Here is a 9,576-nt window from a genome sequence, read left to right as displayed (position 1 = left end):
TCTGTTTTCACGTCCCTGTGAAATGACTTTTGCACAAATCCAAAAAATAGAGCAAAATCAGCGATAATAGTGATTGAGGTGAGCCGCCTGTTGGCTGCAGCCAGAGGAAGGAGGGGAGGGGCAACGGGGTGACGTAGGCGAGTCGAGCAGCCAATGGCGCTCGAGCAAGCGCCTCGAGACGGCGTATATAAGCAAAAATTTTTCGGCGCCGGCCATCACAAACCACAGTTGTTCACCATGGCTCGCACCAAGCAGACTGCTCGCAAGTCCACGGGAGGCAAGGCTCCTCGTAAGCAGCTGGCCACCAAGGCAGCACGCAAGTCTGCTCCTGCCACAGGGGGTGTGAAGAAGCCTCACCGTTACAGGCCCGGAACGGTCGCCCTGCGTGAGATCCGTCGTTACCAGAAGAGCACCGAGTTGCTCATCAGGAAACTTCCCTTCCAGCGTCTGGTGCGCGAGATTGCCCAGGACTTCAAGACCGATCTTCGCTTCCAGTCGTCTGCCGTCATGGCTTTACAGGAGGCATCCGAGGCTTACCTGGTCGGTCTCTTCGAGGACACTAACCTCTGTGCCATCCACGCCAAGCGTGTCACCATCATGCCAAAGGACATTCAGCTTGCTCGCCGTATCCGTGGAGAGCGTGCATAAGCTAAATCGACCACCCTAGTATACACCAAACTCGGCCCTTCTCAGGGCCAAAATATCCTTCTAAGGAGATTTCAGACATTCCTAGCATCAGTCATATGAATTAACCTTCATCTACACATATAATAAATAAATAAATAAATAAATAAACAAATACACTAATTTAGGTGTCATACATACACGTGATATCAATAAATCAAGTCATTTGTAGTACAACCTGTTCTCTTACAAACAAAACGCCGTCGCTTTTCGCTCTTATGCACTGTCAAGGATCACCCACCCCCCCCACCCCCCCAAAATAAAAATTGTCATACTGTACTAGAAATAAAAGCAGCTTGTATAAGTGACATACTGTCCAGTCCTGTTTTATTCTGTTTTCGGTCCTCTGGCTTAATCTGTTAAGTTAGGAGATGACATTTTAAATTAACCGTTTTCTTGACATTTTCAAACCTAAGAGGGTGGCCTGCATAGTAATCCTAATGTGGAACATAACAATGAATCTCTAATCTCTAGAAAAAAGATACCGAGTGCTTATATGTGTTGAGAGAGAGAGAGAGAGAGAGAGAGAGAGAGAGAGAGAGAGAGAGAGAGAGAGAGAGAGAGAGAGAGAGAGAGAGAGAGAGAGAGAGAGAGAGAGAGACACAGACAGACAGACAGACAGACAGACAGACAGACAGACAAGACAGACAGACAGACAGACAGACAGACAGACAGACAGACAGACAGACAGACAGACAGAGACTGAGAGAGAGAAACACACACAGACAGTTTCATAAATATTCTCATTTTATAGCTATTTGCTTTCAGTGACAGAGGTTTTTGTTATAATAGTATTGGTGTCTAACACTCACAATCTCTTTAGAAATTAAAGTGTGGCTCCAATGGAGCCGAGTTTGTTGGTTTGAGGCCAAGCCACCACCACAGGGCAGTAAGTAAGCCGTTTACTTGGAGGAGGTGTACTTGGTGACGGCCTTAGTGCCCTCAGAGACGGCGTGCTTGGCCAGTTCTCCGGGCAACAGGAGCCTTACAGCCGTCTGGATCTCCCGACTGGTAATGGTGGAACGCTTGTTGTAGTGGGCCAGGCGAGAAGCCTCGGCGGCGATGCGCTCGAAGATGTCGTTCACGAACGAGTTCATGATCGACATGGCTTTGGAAGAGATACCAGTGTCGGGGTGGACCTGCTTCAGCACTTTGTAGATGTAGATGCTGTAGCTCTCCTTCCTCCTGCGCTTCTTTTTCTTATCGCCCTTGGCAATGGCCTTCTGGGCCTTTCCGGCCTTCTTGGCAGCCTTTCCAGATGCCTTGGGTGGCATGATGATGCTCGTGCTGGCTGGCGTTGCGATACAATAATGAACTTTTGCGCGAGTCGAGCTTTCCTTTTATATCCCGCTCGCGACTCAGCTCAGAGCGGGTCGCGTGGCGGAGCGCGCTGATTGGTCAGTGGCGGACTCCCTTGATCCTGAGCGGGGTATATAACACGAAGCTCGATCTGCGGGCCGGCATTAAAACACCACAAACCCACAACAGCAGCAGCAATGTCAGGACGCGGCAAGGGAGGCAAAGTGAAGGGCAAGTCAAAGTCTCGCTCCAGCAGGGCCGGACTTCAGTTCCCCGTGGGCAGAATTCACCGTCTGCTGCGTAAGGGCAACTACGCCGAACGCGTCGGTGCTGGCGCTCCTGTCTACCTGGCAGCCGTCATGGAATACCTCGCTGCCGAAGTTCTCGAGCTCGCCGGTAACGCCGCACGTGACAACAAGAAGACCCGTATCATCCCACGTCACTTGCAGTTGGCCATCCGCAACGACGAAGAACTCAACAAACTTCTGTCTGGCGTAACCATTGCACAGGGAGGTGTTCTTCCAAACATTCAGGCAGTTCTTTTGCCAAAGAAGACAGAGAAGAAGTAAGCACTTCTGCCACCCACCGCGACAAATACCATAACCAGGCTCCATCCGGAGCCACACACACTTTAATAGAGAGATTCAAGTAGACAATCAACTTTCAAACATTAATAATAACATTTATATTGATTTCATTTGGAATGTGTACATAACAAACAAACAAAACAAAATTATAGGGGATATTCAGCATCACTTGGAATATTAACCAATCATATAAATCCAATATATATTTTATATTTTACTTTAAGCGAGGAATTCATATTCTATCCATTTTTAATCATACAAATGAACAAAAGCAATTCTTCACTAGACGTAATGAATGAATAAATGATCAAGGTTTTAATGTGTTTCATGAATATATATATATATATATATATATATATATATATATATATATATATATATATATATATATATATATATATATATATATATATTAATACTTGTGAACCAGAATATGTTTGAGCAGCAGCGATCGTGCCTGCCATTGGCCGAAGTGCAACAATTCAAATAATTTAAAGGGCCTGCTCGGGTATATAAGAGAGGCTGGGAGACTGGGGCCGGTGGTGGGTGATGGGTGATGAGTGATGGTGTGGTGTGGTGTGGTGTTGTTAAGAGTTGATTTACGGCCAGCCAGCCAGCCAGCCAGCCAGCCAGCTGCAGCCAAGGCAGGGCAGGCAAGGCAAGGCAAGGCAAGGCAAGGCAAGGCAAGGCAAGGCAAGGCAAGGCAAGGCAAGGCAAGGCAAGGCAGGCAGGCAGGCAGGCAGCAGGCAGCCAGGCAGCCAGGCAGGCAGGCAGGCAGGGAGGCAGGCAGGCAGGCAGGCAGGCAGGCAGGCAGGCAGGCAGGCAGGCAGGCAGGCAGGCAGGCAGGCAGGCAGGCAGGCAGGCAGGCAGGCAGGCAGGCAGGCAGGCAGGCAGGCAGCCAGGCAGCCAGCCAGCCAGCGCAGCCCAGCCAGAGCCAGCCAGCCAGCCAGCCAGCCAGCCAGCCAGCCAGCCAGCCAGCCAGCCACTCCCACTTTGTATTTATATGCATTCAATTTATATTCAAACATTATATATGTTAAGGGCCTTGTTTTAGTGTTTATTTTAAAAATGACAAACATCGAGTCATTTTACCAGTCCTTTAGCGTTAACGGTGATGCATTTTAAAACTGAACATAAATCGCCTTTTCTGGATATATCAAATATCGAATCCGCTTAATGTGCCTACAATTCAATCATTCAAAAAATACATAATTTACATCAAGCCTTTTCATAGAACAGACAATAAGATTTGTACATGCAAAAAAAAAAAAAAATCCTTTAAGTTATCAATACAATGTGAGAAAACTTTACTTTTATAACTAAAGTTGCACAATTATACCAACTCTATGGTGGCTGGGTTGTAAGGTGTGTGGCTGGTGTTTTGGAAGTCGCGAGTTCAAACGACCCAATGGGAATAATACTTTTTTTTTTTTGCCATACAATCTTCCTAATACTATATGTAGGTTTGTGTGTGTTTTTTTATTCATTCTTTGGTTTTATAGATGACATACATATTGACTCCTTTTACCGGTCCTTAATTAGGCTCTGGGGAAGCAATGGTGGTGGTGGTGGTGGTGGTGGTGGTGCATTTAAAACTAAACCAAAAATCACCAGTTCTGGACGCGTCAAATATCATATCCGCTTAATGTGTCTACAACCTAATTACTTAAAACTACACTATTTAATTCATTCATATCATGTGCATATTGGTCATTATGCTCATACAACCGACATCAAAATTTATTTTCATTATTAGAATCATACATTTCATCAAGTAATACAGATACAAAGAGATTTTCTTTCTGAGAAGACCGTTAGTATTGGCTTGCAGGCAGGCAGGCAGGCAGGCATTTGAGGGTTATTATTTCGCCTGTTGATTGGGGGGAGGGTTGATGTGTTAGGGGGTTTTCGGTTAGATGTGGTGGTGGTGATTGGTGGTGGTGATTGGTGGTGATTGGTGGTGATTGGTGGTGGTGGTGGTGGTGGTGGTGGTAGTAGGTGGGAGTTGGGGGTGGGGGGGGGGGGGGAGGGAAGGGGAGGGGAATGATGGTCTGTGGATTCCTTCTCCGTACCCTTTACATATAAGCAAAAATATGCCTTCTTGTGGGTATAGAAACATTAACACAAATTATATCAGTAACTGATATTGTAGCCTTTTAAACAGAAAAGATTTGTACATACAAATACTTTTTAATTATCATTTATTTGTGGAAATGGCATTTACGTCATTAAATTGATACCTCAGCATCAAGCTAGTGTCCTGCAGCAGTGGTCCAGTGGTAAAGTGTATATAAGTGATGCGTATTCTTGGAGTTGCGAGTTCAAACCCGGATTAAGCTATATATATATATATATACAACATGTTTTGTTTTGGTTGTTTGTTTTTGTATAAAGCCTCACACAATATCTATATTAAGCGAGTTTGTTTTAAACATGACATACATATTAATTCATTTTACCAGGCCTTATTCCACACAACTCCGTGAATTTCCCGTGGAGCCAGCCATTCAAACAAAAACAAACGAAACAAAACAAAACAAAACAAAAAACATTATTGCCAACAGCATTTGGTGTTCCCAGGCGGTCACCCATCCAAGTACTAACCAAACCCAACGTTGCTTAACTTCGCTGATCGGACGAGAAGCGGTGTTCTCAACGTGGTATGGCCGTTGGCATGAGACTGCCTACACATTGTGGCTAATAACCAACTCTTTTAAGTCATCGCGGCAGGATACGGACCTGCTTGTGGTGTCTTAATGGTAATTGTATCCTAACATATTTTTGTCTCCTTGGCATGGATATTTAACATCGTTTATTCAGTCTTGGGTTTATGTTCTTTCGCCATTTACAGACATTTTACATCTACCTACTTCCTCAGCCTGCCCTGCCAATTTCTAATGAATTTGTGGATTTTCTTTTGTAATACAAACATGTGTGTGCTCATCTGCTCTTCAGTTTTTATGATATTTGTCTCATCTGTCCTGCTTTATGATACTTTTACAAAGAACATGAACAAATGCTTCTATTTTAGAGAAGATATGGGATCCAGGTTTCGGAGCCGTAAAACCAACCGTCGTGATTGGTGGACGAGTTGCCAGGTTGCAGCTTCTGTACCGTGCCGGCACATAAATAGGTTCGGCTCAAGCGGCGGCAGCATCATTCCCCCGTGACTGTCTGAGCGTCTCTCATCACCTTGGTTGGTTCATCATCATCATGGTAGAAGCAAAGCCTACCAAGAAGGCTGCGGCTGCTGCTGCTGTGGTGGCCACCACCAGGAAACCTCGCGTCCAGGTTGCTCACCCGAAAACTAGTCAAATGGTTCTAGCCGCGGTCGCAGCACTCAAAGACCGTAAGGGCTCGTCTCTACAAGCAATCAAGAAGTACGTTGTTGCCAACAACAAAGTCGAGGCTGCCAAGATCGCCATTTACATCCGAAGATTTCTCAAGAAAGCAGTGGCTGACGGCATTCTTGTTCAGACCAAGGGAAGTGGAGCTAGTGGATCATTCAAGCTGGCCGTAGCAGAGAAGAGGGCCGTTCTAACTCCCAAGAAAGCCACCACAACCAAGAAACCATCTACAGCAGCAAAGAAGGCCGTGGTAACTCCCAAGAAAGCCGCCACAAGCAACAAACCACCTACAGCCTTGAAAAAGAAGCAGCAGCAGCAGCAGCAGCTTGTTGTTGGGAACAAAAAGCCCAAAATAAAGAGAGCTTCAAAATCTCCCAAACCACCCAAGGCAAAGAAAGCTGTCAAAAAAACAACAAAGGCAAAATAAACGACGACATGCAAGCAGCATGAATACACATGACAATAAACATCCAGGCCTCCCCCCTCAGTGGAGGGGCCTCATATGATTCCAAAAAAGAGTTTAGTTTTGTAGACAAATAAATCATTACTTTTGGGGTAGATTTACTCTGTATATTATATATATATATATATATATATATATATATATATATATTATATATATATATATATATATATATATATAATATACATCTATATTATATATATATATATATATTATATATTATATATATATATTATATATTATATATTATATATACATCTATATTATATTATATATATAATATACATATATATATATATATATATATATATTATATATATATATATATAATATATATATACATGGGTGAGGTGATATGGTACCAAAGTTTTGGGTAAGGTGATTGACATTTACACAAGATAAAACACGAACCAATGGGAATAAAAACATAAGAATGGAAGTAACTGCAGAAGGCCTATTGGCCCATAACACAAGCACTTCCTCTTGATGCTTCTATATTGGTTCAGAGTCTTGAAGCTATAATAATAATAATATATATATATATATATATATATATATATTATATATATATATATATATATATATATATATATATATATATATATATATACACACAAAACTAAATAGTCTTGTTAGACAAATTGCCCCTATTAGAGGCAAGTTGACTAACAAGCCGAATGACTGGCAATTGTTTTGAATTTGAGTTAAATCTAACATAGAAATGTAATCAAACCTAACCTAACCTATGCTAACCCAAGCTAAGCTAACCTAACCTAACCTAAGCTAACCCAAGCTAAGCTAAGCTAACCTAACCTAACCTAAGCTAAGCTAACCTAACCTAACCCAGCAATTCATGATCTTAATATAATACTGTTAATTGGATAAACCAATTTGGAAAGAAATGTTCGAAAATAACAAAATTAACTGTGCTTGTTAGGAAAATTGGGCCTTGCATACTTGTCCCAATAGTGTGGTTCTCGCTTTTAGGTACGACATAAACGTATACCTAAGTTGAGAGAGAAAAAGATTCTCACTCAAACATGCATATCGATTGCCAGTCCTGAATTCTGGGTAGATATTCGTGTCCTCCCTTTTCATTTACCATCATTTGGATACTATCAAAACAGCTCTGAGAAGGATAAAATGAATAAAACGGGTAGCTCACTCATGTAAAAAGGAAGAGTTGGGAAAGATCTCTCTCTCTCTCTCTCCCCCTCACACCCCCCCCCCCCCCCACCAATGATCCTGCTCTGCTAGTATATAACGTAACAAACCTTCCCCCCCCCCCCCCCCAATCAGAGTCCCTTTAAGCATGCGAGGATAAAAAATAGATTTCATAAGACCCAATGTGCTAGCTGATATCAAAACAATTTATGTTATCGTCTATTAAGCCCTTCAGTAAAAAAGTATAGGGACCTAATTAGGTCCCGTTTTGAGGTGGTGGTGGGTGGAATCGATGGATTAGCCAAGCTCTTATCCGCCGAATCCGTAGAGGGTACGACCCTGGCGCTTCAGAGCGTACACCACGTCCATGGCAGTGACGGTCTTCCTCTTGGCGTGTTCCGTGTAGGTTACAGCATCACGGATGACGTTCTCGAGGAACACCTTCAGGACGCCACGGGTCTCTTCGTAGATGAGACCCGAAATACGCTTGACGCCGCCACGACGAGCTAAGCGACGAATAGCGGGCTTGGTGATGCCCTGGATGTTGTCACGTAGCACCTTACGATGACGCTTGGCGCCACCCTTTCCGAGTCCCTTGCCTCCCTTGCCGCGTCCAGTCATGGTGTTGTAGTTGTGTGAATCGAATTGACGAATGCCCGCACGATTTCCCGACTATATCCCATCAAGCGGACGTACTAGTAGCATTGCAACTCCTGCCTGCCCTTACTTTACGCTTGTGGTCGAATAGACACGGCTTTCTCACAACGCTTTCAAAACTGCAGTTGCCTACTCGTCTGTTTCACGTCCCTGTGAAATGACTTTTGCACAAATCCAAAAAATAGAGCAAAATCAGCGATAATAGTGATTGAGGTGAGCCGCCTGTTGGCTGCAGCCAGAGGAAGGAGGGGAGGGGCAACGGGGTGACGTAGGCGAGTCGAGCAGCCAATGGCGCTCGAGCAAGCGCCTCGAGACGGCGTATATAAGCAAAAATTTTTCGGCGCCGGCCATCACAAACCACAGTTGTTCACCATGGCTCGCACCAAGCAGACTGCTCGCAAGTCCACGGGAGGCAAGGCTCCTCGTAAGCAGCTGGCCACCAAGGCAGCACGCAAGTCTGCTCCTGCCACAGGGGGTGTGAAGAAGCCTCACCGTTACAGGCCCGGAACGGTCGCCCTGCGTGAGATCCGTCGTTACCAGAAGAGCACCGAGTTGCTCATCAGGAAACTTCCCTTCCAGCGTCTGGTGCGCGAGATTGCCCAGGACTTCAAGACCGATCTTCGCTTCCAGTCGTCTGCCGTCATGGCTTTACAGGAGGCATCCGAGGCTTACCTGGTCGGTCTCTTCGAGGACACTAACCTCTGTGCCATCCACGCCAAGCGTGTCACCATCATGCCAAAGGACATTCAGCTTGCTCGCCGTATCCGTGGAGAGCGTGCATAAGCTAAATCGACCACCCTAGTATACACCAAACTCGGCCCTTCTCAGGGCCAAAATATCCTTCTAAGGAGATTTCAGACATTCCTAGCATCAGTCATATGAATTAACCTTCATCTACACATATAATAAATAAATAAATAAATAAATAAACAAATACACTAATTTAGGTGTCATACATACACGTGATATCAATAAATCAAGTCATTTGTAGTACAACCTGTTCTCTTACAAACAAAACGCCGTCGCTTTTCGCTCTTATGCACTGTCAAGGATCACCCACCCCCCCCACCCCCCCAAAATAAAAATTGTCATACTGTACTAGAAATAAAAGCAGCTTGTATAAGTGACATACTGTCCAGTCCTGTTTTATTCTGTTTTCGGTCCTCTGGCTTAATCTGTTAAGTTAGGAGATGACATTTTAAATTAACCGTTTTCTTGACATTTTCAAACCTAAGAGGGTGGCCTGCATAGTAATCCTAATGTGGAACATAACAATGAATCTCTAATCTCTAGAAAAAAGATACCGAGTGCTTATATGTGTTGAGAGAGAGAGAGAGAGAGAGAGAGAGAGAGAGAGAGAGAGAGAGAGAGAGAG

The 9,576-nt window shown here is 44.2% G+C and overlaps 1 non-coding gene across 1 annotated transcript; it reads right to left on the bottom strand.

Moving 5' to 3' along the window:
- Positions 1-5,125: 5,125 nt before the first annotated feature.
- LOC138360577 (5S ribosomal RNA) lies at positions 5,126-5,244 on the bottom strand. The gene has a single exon (XR_011226490.1). It is a non-coding gene; the product is annotated as a 5S ribosomal RNA (ribosomal RNA).
- Positions 5,245-9,576: the final 4,332 nt, after the last annotated feature.

The sequence above is a fragment of the Procambarus clarkii genome, unplaced genomic scaffold (assembly GCF_040958095.1).
Source record: "Procambarus clarkii isolate CNS0578487 unplaced genomic scaffold, FALCON_Pclarkii_2.0 HiC_scaffold_115, whole genome shotgun sequence".
NCBI classification, from domain to species: Eukaryota; Metazoa; Arthropoda; class Malacostraca; order Decapoda; family Cambaridae; genus Procambarus; species Procambarus clarkii.
This window is presented reverse-complemented; position numbering and strand designations above follow the sequence as displayed.